Raw genomic sequence first — 10,820 nt, forward strand, 5'->3', positions numbered from 1 at the left:
CACTAGAGTGCATACAAGACCTAAACAAAACTTTCCAAACAAGAAAAGCCGAGGGAACTGATGATGCAACGCGCAACAGAAAACACAATGACAGGAGCGGCGCGCGGCGCGGCGAGCGAGGCTCGGGACGAGCACAAAGCGCTCCCACCACGCGCGAATCGCTTGGGCGCGAATCTAAACTGTTGGTGCAAGCGTGCGTGGAAGCACTACTACATTGTCCATCCGGAGAGTCAACCGTGGCATAACGTCGAGATTTGCGCGTCAGTGAATTCTGTATTAAACTTAAATAACTCTCATCGTAGATACAGTCTGTTCAGTAGGTACAGTCAGTTTCAAAGATGCAGTTCACGCAAGACGATCCTTTTAGCCCTGAAAAATTATGTTGGCACATTATTCGCTTATATCTCTGCAACCGTATAAGATATTGTCGATGTTCCACAATAAATGCTTTCTCGGTATTCTGTCCTGCTCGAGTTGATTATTCATAACGATACGAATAATGAACGCAATGTGAAAGCGCGCAAATCTTGCGTCTTGTCAGCCCGAACTCGTTAGCGGCATTAAATTTTTGGCTTATATTTCGGCAACCACTTGAGATATCGATGTCCCACCAACAGTGTTATCTTACCTGCGTCCTGTTCTATGAGGATTAGTGCTTTCTAATGATACGAATAATAAGCATTCGATAATCATTGCAGAAGATTGCGTAAGCGCGCCACGAGACAAGCTCTTACACGCGCACTTATCCGTTTCAATTAACGAACTCTTATTATTCGTACCATTATAAACTGTTAATCCCAGTAGAACAGAATATGAACAATGTAATACTTCGCTAATGACGTCGGTATCTCTACCCGTTGCCGAGATATAAGCGAAAAATGCACACGCCGTGATCAATTTCGGTCGACATGTCGCAGTGTGCTTGACATCTTGCTTACCGCATACCGTTCATTAATCTCATTATATAATTTTCATTCCTGCAGAGCAGATGACGCACTTTTACAAATATTGTTGATATGTTAGTCATTTACAGAAAATAAGCGTAAATGTGACTGAAAAATTTTGGCATCAAAAGGAGCAGCATGTTGACCGTCCGTGTCTTTCACACCTCCCGTTCCATCTCGCATAAGTATGTATTTCTCATGTAAAAGGATAGTGATTTGTATTAAACCAGAGTTTTACCGCCGCTTTTTATGGTCTTTTATCGCTGGTCATTGGTTACCTCTAACAGATTAATGTCTGATATTTAGTAATTTTTCCTTAAGTTTTTGTTAATTACATCGACTTAAGCTTTTCTACATATAATATCGTCGTGATGTAGCTCTGATTTATTATCTTAGTTTATTTTTCAATTGCTTCTTAATATATGTTGTCATCTATAGCTAGTCGTTGACTTTCACAGCAACCCAAATCTTAAAATCTTTAAGAATTTTCATTCCTGAACTGATACTCTACAGCGGCTTGAGCTCTTCTAAACATAATATGTAGCTCTGATTTATTATTTTAGCCTATCTCTCAAAAGCTTCTTAACATATGCAGTCAGCTATACCTTGTCTTTGACTTTCATGGCAATTGTAACCTTAAAATCTTTAAGAATTTTTATTCCCGAACTAAGACTGTCCAACGACTTGGGCTCTTCTACACATAATATCGTCGTGATACAGCACTGATTTATTATTTTACTCTATCTCTCAAATGCTTCTTAATATATGCAGTTATCAATACCTTGTCTTTGACTTTCATTGCAATGGACCCAGATAGTCAAACCTGAGCGAACAAATTTCGCATGAGAGTTGACATCAAGTGTTGATGGCAAATAGGTAACAAATTTGCAACAAACTTTATGTTATCAAATTCTACTGGCAAATTGCAACCAAATGTGCAACAAGGCTTGGTGCGGAGCATCTTGCAGTAAATTTGCGGTAAAAACCGCGCAAGTTTTGCAGCGCATAACTTAGCACCAAATAGGCACCAAACACTGAGCAACACTTGCGCACAAGACACGAGAGAAATTGGCAGCAAATCCGCAGCAAGCCTTGCACTCAATCAGCTGATCGAGATGGTTGCGACGTGTGTTGGATTTTAAATGGTTCCTAACCTGTATATTGATAAATTTTAATTGCAATTTTGCATTTAAAAAGAGAAAGGTGTATATAGAAATAAATATTTGACAAAACAGACTGTATAATTTATTATACAAACATATATACATATAAGATCACGATATTCGTAATTATCGCTATTTACATGTAAACGAAAGGCAAGAAATGAAATATATGCGGTGGGATATTAACTTGTGCATTCGTTGTAACTGATGATTAATCTCGTCCATCTCTTTCTGAAGACTGCAAAGTGGAAGTGGTATTTTAAAAGGATATCTCACGTATCATTTCCACACTTGGGTGAAAAGGTAAATATCTATAATTATGTTTTATATTGTAGATACTGTCAAAGCATTTCTTGAGAAGAACAAAGTAGGAAAATATAATGAAGAAGATATGAGAAAAGAGTAGAAACGAAAAAAAAAAGAAAAAGAAGAGAAAAAACGTGAGGAGGTAGAAGAACGTTTAGTCAGTCTATGTAAAATTGGAAATCGCTGTGAGGTATCTATTCCAAATCAACGAAAGCGAAGACCTACAGTTTTATATGTTGGTCAGCAGAAAATTATTATTTATAAAATAATCTTATACCAATAAAATTCATCTTTGTTTGAATCATATATCCTGATTCTATATAAATATTTTATAACTATAGGTAAAATTGAATTTAACCCTTAGCGCTCCGTTGGCTCCGCTGTGGAGACATCCATCATTTATTTCGTAACTCCGGTGGCTCCGCTGTGGAGTCATTCTAGTATTAACATCAATACCTCTAGTTGCTTTTGAAAATTACAAGCACTTGTAATTTTTTACGTTCAAAGTAAAATTTCTCTTTCCCAGACGCTCCACTGCAAAAGTGCTGCCGGAGTTGCCAGAGTAGGCAGTGATAAGAAAACGCGCGGAGTGCAAAGGGTTAAAGATGACTGGTGGACTGGTGTTAAATACAATGAAACTCTTGGCAAAAATGATGGAAGGTACAAGTATATATTTAATACCTCCTTATATTATACTAATACATATCTCTTTCTTACTTAATTTAATTTGTGCTTATTATATGTTTTCATTAGGCCGGGTCTACAATAGGTGTAATAAGCTTTTAGCTATTTGGTCTAAGCTTTACTAATCACTTCCCATTTCATTTCCTTTATGTTGTGATTTTTATAATATTTATTATCTTCTGCATACAAACAGGGATTTGCTTGTATAATTGTTATTAAAACTTCGTCGTCATCCAAGTAGAACAAAAAATCATGATGACATCAAAATGACAAGAAAATGACCGAATCATGATGAGAAAAGAGTTTTTCTCATCATTTTGATATCATTTTGATGTCATCGTTATTTTCTGTTCTACCTGAGCAGTGTCAGCAACATATTCTTCGTTGTCGGACATTTTGCCAAACCAGATCGAAACGTGCGTGAAAACGTGTACATGTGCCTAAATAATTTTTCTTATTGGCTTATCTTATTTATCACTGAGAGAAATCGGCCTTAAGCTTTAATTCCTAACTTCAAAAGTTTAGATCTACCCAACTTTACTGCCAGCGCTGAAAATTTATAGTTTACGTGACACAAACTATATATTTTCAGTATTGGCAGTGAATATCAGAACATAGCCTATATTGTTGCCTATGTTATTGCATTTTGAATAAGGTAAGTTTTGGAAACATCCCACGTTAGTTATACACATTGTTCGAGCGTATACTCTTAAATAATTTTGTTACAGAAGTTGGTTAATATGGCCAATATAGTAAATATTATTGGTGCTGATATGCTTACTGAAGCAGAAAGACATGTACAAAGAAATGGGAGACATTTCCGAACCCGAGAAGTTCCATTTGAACTTCCAGAAAACCAATTCATAAAATTATTTCGATTAACTAGAAGACAGGTTGACAATATTATTGATATCGTAGAGCAATACCATCATCCAAAAAGATCTTCAGCATTAGATGCATCTGTGGAAGTAAGTTACTTGCTTCCATATCTATCAATATCCCAGTAAGCAAAATGCTAACAGAATGCGCGCAGATTGACGCCAATTTCGATCAGATCTCCACATCAAAACCATAGTCATCTGTGTCCTCATTAGGCTCGTGTTTTGTCGACAGGACCTGTGTAACAGGCCGTGCGAGCAGATTGTCGGCAGAAACCGCGCAGGTCCTGCTGCCAAACTACACGTAGAGTCTGCGCGTAGAGTTTGCTCGGTTTCTGCCGCCAATCTGCCGTCAAATTATTGCAAGTCTTGCGCGGTTTTTGCTACAAATCTGCCGTCAAATATCTGACAACAGGATCTGGCGCATATTTGACTGCAGATTGGCGGCATAATTTGATATAACAGATTCTGCGTTAAATTTGTTGTCTATTTGCCATCAAACTATGATAGCAGGCTTTGTTCGAAATCTGCTCGCGCAGGTTTGGCTATCTGGGATTATATCTGCCTTTTGTATCCATCTCTATTAATCGTCATGTAGAGAAAAATTCCCGCTCTTGTTATTGCTTTTTCTCTATTGGTTAAGAGTTTCCTGACAGTAGCGACAACACGGCTCTCGAATCGCATGCGACAATTGTCACAGGTGACAATTGTCGCATGCGACATATCTCGTACGCTTTCAAGTGGTCTGTTCTTTTTAGCTGCACTACTGAACTGGTGCAATAAGTTAAAGTGAGAAAAAATATAGTTGTCTCATTCTAACTTAATGCACTAGTTCTGCAGTGACCGCAGTGCAGCTGAAAAGAACAGACCAAATAATTGAGCCCCAGAGTTTTGTTGTCCACATAACATACAGAGAGGAGTGATACGTAGGAGTAAATAATTTACACATAAATGGATTCCGAGAATTACACGGTGGAACTGATATGTCAGGATATTGTGAAGGATCATCTTCAAATGAACGCTTTAATACAAGTAAATATATGTATATATATGTGTGATTCTATCTCATAAACTATGAGATACACAGTCTGTCCCAGATCCAATGAGACTGGTCTAAAACAAATATAAAGCGTTTATTATTTTGATTTTTTATTCTTGTTTATTCAAAATAATCTCCTTCTGAGTCAATACAGCGCTGGAAACGTTCAACAAATTTTTCGAAACATTTTTTATACTCATCGGCTGGAATGGCCTTTAGTATGGCGGTCGAAGTCTTTTGGATGACCGGGATGGTATCGAAACGATTTCCTTTCATCGCCAATTTCAGTTTGGGAAATAGCCAAAAGTCGCACGGAGCCAAATCAGGTGAATACGGTGGATGATCGATAACAATGATGCCTTTTTTGGTCAAGAATTCACGTACCATGATGGCTTTGTGCGATGGTGCATTATCGTACAACAAAAACCAACTGTCTGGCTCTCGATATTCCGGTCGAACTTGTCGAATTCTGACCCACAATCGTTGTAGAACTCCAAGATAATATTCTGCGTTCACCGTCTGACCTTCTGGAACGAATTCACTGTGAACAATTCCCTTTGAATCGAAGAAAACGGTCAGCATTGTCTTGATTTTGCTCTTCTGAAAGCGTAATTTTTTCTCTTTTGGCTCTTTTGGTGACTTCCATGCCGTACTCTGACGTTTTGTTTTTGGCTCGTATTGAAAACACCACGTTTCATCACCAGTTACAATGGCTGACATGCTTGCCGGATTCCTTCGGGACATTTTTAACATGTCTTTGCAATGCTGAACTCTCCAATCTTTTTGGTCGTCTGTCAGAGTGTGTGGCACGAAAGCGCGCACAGACCTTCCGTTTGTCCAAATCTTCGGTCAAAATTCGATAGACTGTGCTTTTCGGTATCCCAGTTTCCTCTTCGATGAGTCTCGCAGACACACAGCGGTCGCTTCGAAGAATTTCTTTGACTTTCTCGATGTTTTCTTCATTGCGAGTGGTTTTTGGCGGCGATGCTCGGTCAGCGTCTGCAAGGTCCTCACGACCGTCACGGAATCGGCCAAACCAACGGAAAACCTGTGCACGGGACATGCATTCATCCCCGTACACATTTTTTAGCGTTTCGTACGTTTCTGCATCACTTTTACCCAATTTAAAACAGAATTTAATATTCGCTCTTTGTTCCATGTTGATTTTTCGACCGACACAAAGTGACTTTATATAAAATGTTAAACCACAGTGAAATATCAACCGAATTCGCTCAAATTTTGAGGTTAAGTAGATGAAGGGTAGAACATTCACCTACCATCATTCACTCATAGATGTCGCTGCGCTAAGAACTTTGATGGAACCAGTCTCATCTGGGACAGACTGTGTATAACCTCAGTCTCAACTTTAGATTAACATCAATTCTGGAAAAAGAAGAAGGAAAGAAGAAGAGAAAATTAACATCATGTTTTACAATAATAAATAGTAGGATCATGTTTACAATAATAAATAATATGTTAGGAATTATATTATAATGATAAGCCAAATAACAAATCACCATGTATTTTCTGTGAAGGACATATAACAATGCACTGGGTTGTACAAAGCGTTAGACGAACTCAATGCCGAAGGTAGGACCAAAATTGCAGTGTTAGAATCTTCCATAGAGCGATTAGCGTCTGTCGTTGAAACCGAACCAAATGAGAAGAAGAAGACAGTTGTTTTCCATTGTTGAGAGCTATAAGGAGCAATTAAATGTGTTCTTGGCGGTCTTTCGCAAGGCTAATGTCGTTAGCACTTGTGTAATAGATAAATTAGTTTGGGAGAATCTGCTCTCTCTGCCAGAGGAGCGGCAAAATGCTCTTCGTAAACGACGAGACAAACAAAGTTTGACAGATTCTTCTAGCCAAATCACAGACAAATTATTCAGCATCGTAAGGCATCTAGCTGAGACAACTCAGAGAAGTGCTGATACATTGGACATATTGTGTACGTACTATATTTTTGAATCATTTCATAAAAATGTGGAATTTATTAGATATCTATCATGCAGAATGAAGCAGTAGCTATTATCTTATCTTGAATATCTTGAATATATGAGATATGAGAATAGAAAAATATTTAACAGAAAATACATGATACTGAAACAATTGTCTTATAATAGTAAAGTTTTATTTTCTAAGTAAACTAAGCTTTAAAAATCTAAATCCTTTATCGTTTTTTCCTAAATTATTTTTTAAATAAAATGTTTTAATGTAATAAAATTTATTAAAATGTTTTTTGTATCATAACTGATTTTGAGTCGTTCTTTTTTATAGGTTGTTGTATTTCTTCTAATAACTGTTATCGAAAAATAAATTCAGAAACAGCATTCCATTAAAAAAAACAAAGATGACCTTCAAATCTTAGGAATCACCTGAAAAAAAGCGTTACCACCGCAAGGATTACTTCTGCACCATGTAATTTCTCTTTGTTAGATAAATTATTATTTATTATTATCGCCTCACCATATATTGTCTGTTTAAGAATAATTATTACGATTCTACCGATTTTGCTGTTTTGTTTCAGTAACATCCTCTGACAAAGTTGATAACGCGAGAAACGAGCTGGAGCATCAACAGCAAGTGATAGTGCAATCGGGAAAGCTCTTAGGAAAATATGGTAAATGCGAAGTCACCGATAAAGTATTACTTACACTAGCCTTCGCGTTCTTCCTCGTCTGCGTGTTTTACATTTCACAAAAGAGACTGTTCTGAAAGCCCTTTGTATGTGATATTAATGAAATGGACTGATCATTTACGATGATATCGCGACTGTAACATATTGCGCAGGAATTCTCACGATAAATGACATAAAGAATGTATGTACTATTTAAGAGGAGAAATCGGGTGACACGGGCTTTACAAGTATTTTAATGACTTTACGCGTGTGTGGATAAATTGCTCGTTAATCTCTGAAGGACGTTTTCATTCGGTCACCAAATCTTATTAAATAAACTCAACTGGTTGTATATAATGATATCCTGTAAGAAGATAAAATATTTATTAAATTTCAAAATGTATACACGTTTCTACTATTCATTATCACTAAAATAATGATGTCGTATCGCGAGACGCTATGGAAACTAATTGCTCGTACATTTTTACAATCGCTTATGAATTCCTCCCTGGTGACTATTCCGTCTCTGTCTACGTCCATCTTCTTGAAGAACTTGTCCACTTGGATGTTAACTGCGGGCTGGATGGTCTGCGCGTCCTGCACCATCTCATAAATCGCGAATATTATGACCAACATTTCTCGCTTCGTGATACAACCTTCTCCATAAAAATCGTAGAATCTGATGAAAAGTAGGTCCAGAGAGTATTTCGCATGTTATAATCTTCGAGGTTATTGACTTCAATAAGTATTAGTGATCAAATATTTAATAAATATCCAATAATCAAGTAAAATTTCTATTGCGACTAATATTAACATTTTTAAATGTCACTTTTTAACTTTGAGTATTATTCCGAGGAAAAATGATTATATATGTAAATTTTCTCTGCACAGCCATCATTAAACAGCAAGAAAAAAGTACAAAGTGGTCAGTTTGTGCCCGAAGAAGTTACAGAAAATCAAATCGAACTTCTTAACTGACACGAAATAAAAATCTTTCAGGTTGCACTCGAAAATAAACCTGGAATCAGACAGTCCGTTACTAATAGCGATTACTGCTCACCCAAATATCCAAGAGAGCTGATCGACCATGCCGTTCACGATCGATGCTGTGGCATCCAGAAGATCGCTGAAGCTGACGAAACCGTCGCCGTCCTTATCGAAACTGTAGAAGACGATTTGCGTGCATCTGGTTGGGTCGGCCAATGGGAACAGTTTTTGGCGTATGCGGGTTTCAAATCGCCAGGCGTCACACTGTTTGCGCAGTATCTCCGCCGGCGGACCGAATCGTCGTCAGTCGCGAAAAGACGGGACTCTTAGCTGAAAATATTTGAGCGAACGTTAATTCAGAACGCGATGTCGTGAACTTCTCGCGAATAAATGAGAAAGAGATCTTTCCTTTTAAGTATTCTCTTGACGCGTGAAAAATTGGTGGCAAGTTTTGATACCTTTTTTGTAATCTTTTCTCGTAAGTTCTTGTAGTATATAACGATTATCGTGCGCGTGTTAACTCGTTTCATGTAGTGAAAAGTAAAAATAAGAATTCTGAATAGTTTTGTATACTAATATTTCTTTCGTAGTCATAACATAAAAACTTATGCAATGTGACTTAACCTTTCCGTGTCTGACTTTTTTCTAGAAATAATCTGCGTCTAATTCACGTTTTACTAAAGGTTTTTAGAATTGCTGATTATGAATTTGTAGTCAAAATTTCAAAATTCAGAATAATACCTATAGTTATAAAATATTTATATAGAAATTATATAGAATACACAAGTCAATATGTCCCACCGCATATATTTCATTTCTTACCTTTTACATGTAAATAACGATAATTACGAATATCGTGATCTTATATGTATATATATTTATATAATAAATTACACAGTCTGTTTTGTCAAATATTTATTTCTATATACATCTTTCCCTTTTTAAATGCAGAATTGTAATTAAAATTTAGCAATATATAAGTTAGGAGCCATTTAAAACCTAACGCACGTCGCCACCATCTCGATCAGCTGATTGAGTGCAAGGCTTACTGCGGATTTGTTGCCAATTTGCTCTCGTGTCTTGTGCGCAAGTGTTGCTCGGTGTTTGGTGCCTATTTGGTGCTAAGTTATGCGCTACAAAACTTGCACGGTTTTTGCTGCAAATTTACTGCAAGTTGCCCCGCATCAAGCCTTGACGTCAAAACACAATCCTAAAGAGGACACAGTTGCATATGGTTTTGGCATCAAGTTTTGATCGAATTTGCTGCCAATTTGCGCTCAATTTGCACTCATTTTGCTCATTGGGGAGATCCTAAAATCTTTAAGAATTTTTATTCCTGAACTGAGAGTGTCCAACGATTTGAGCTTTTCTATGCATAATATCGTTGTGATATAGCTCTGATTTATTATTTTAGTCCATCTCTCAATTGCTTCTGAATATATGCTGTCATCTATACCTTGTCGTTGATTTTCATGGCGGTGAAGATCTTAAAATCTTTAAGAATTTTTATTCCTGAACTGATACTGTACAACGACTTGAGCTCTTCTATACATAATATTGTCGTGTTGTATCTCTGATTTATCATTTTAGCCTATCTATCAATTGCTTCTTAATATATGCTGTCATCTATACATTGTCATTAAATTTCATCACAATCGAAATCTTAAAATCTCTAAGAATTTTCATCTCAGGACTGAGATTATGCAGAAACTCGCGCTTTTCTAGACATACTATCATTATGTTATAGTTCTAACTTATTATTTTACTTGGCTTCTCAATTGCTTCTCAATATGTGTTGTCGCCTACACCTTGTCATAAATTTCATTGCAGTAGAAATGTCTCAATCTTCTACATCTTACATATGAGACACGAGACATATTGAAAAGCGATTGAGAGGCAAACTTAAATAATAAATTGGAACTATATTTCAATGACATTATGCTTAGAAAAGCACGAGTCGTTGTGTAATCTTAGCCTTGGGATAAAGATTCATATACATTTTGATTGCGATGAAATTAACGACAAAGTACAAGAGACATCATACATTGGGAAACGATTAAAGGATAAACTGAAATAATAAATTAGAGCTCCATCACGACATTATACATGGAAAAGTGTGAATCTATACAGTTAACATGAACTTGGGAAAATAATGTTTAAAATTGAGAATTTTGCTGTAATGAAATTTATGACAAGGTATAG

The 10,820-nt window shown here is 36.6% G+C and overlaps 1 long non-coding RNA gene and 2 pseudogenes across 1 annotated transcript; 2 read left to right on the forward strand and 1 right to left on the reverse strand.

Moving 5' to 3' along the window:
• Window positions 1-2,918: 2,918 nt before the first annotated feature.
• LOC112589162 (uncharacterized) lies at window positions 2,919-3,995 on the forward strand. The gene is made up of 3 exons (XR_003113326.1): window positions 2,919-3,073; window positions 3,690-3,752; window positions 3,829-3,995. It is a non-coding gene; the product is annotated as an uncharacterized LOC112589162 (long non-coding RNA).
• An 892-nt stretch (window positions 3,996-4,887) lies between these two features.
• LOC112589163 (vesicle transport protein SEC20-like) lies at window positions 4,888-7,805 on the forward strand (annotated as a pseudogene).
• A 142-nt stretch (window positions 7,806-7,947) lies between these two features.
• Window positions 7,948-10,203, reverse strand: LOC112589164 (Kv channel-interacting protein 2-like; annotated as a pseudogene).
• Between the last annotated feature and the right edge of the window lie 617 nt (window positions 10,204-10,820).

Source organism: Harpegnathos saltator, unplaced genomic scaffold (genome assembly GCF_003227715.2).
Source record: "Harpegnathos saltator strain DR-91 unplaced genomic scaffold, Hsal_v8.6 scaffold411, whole genome shotgun sequence".
In the NCBI taxonomy this organism is placed as follows: domain Eukaryota; kingdom Metazoa; phylum Arthropoda; class Insecta; order Hymenoptera; family Formicidae; genus Harpegnathos; species Harpegnathos saltator.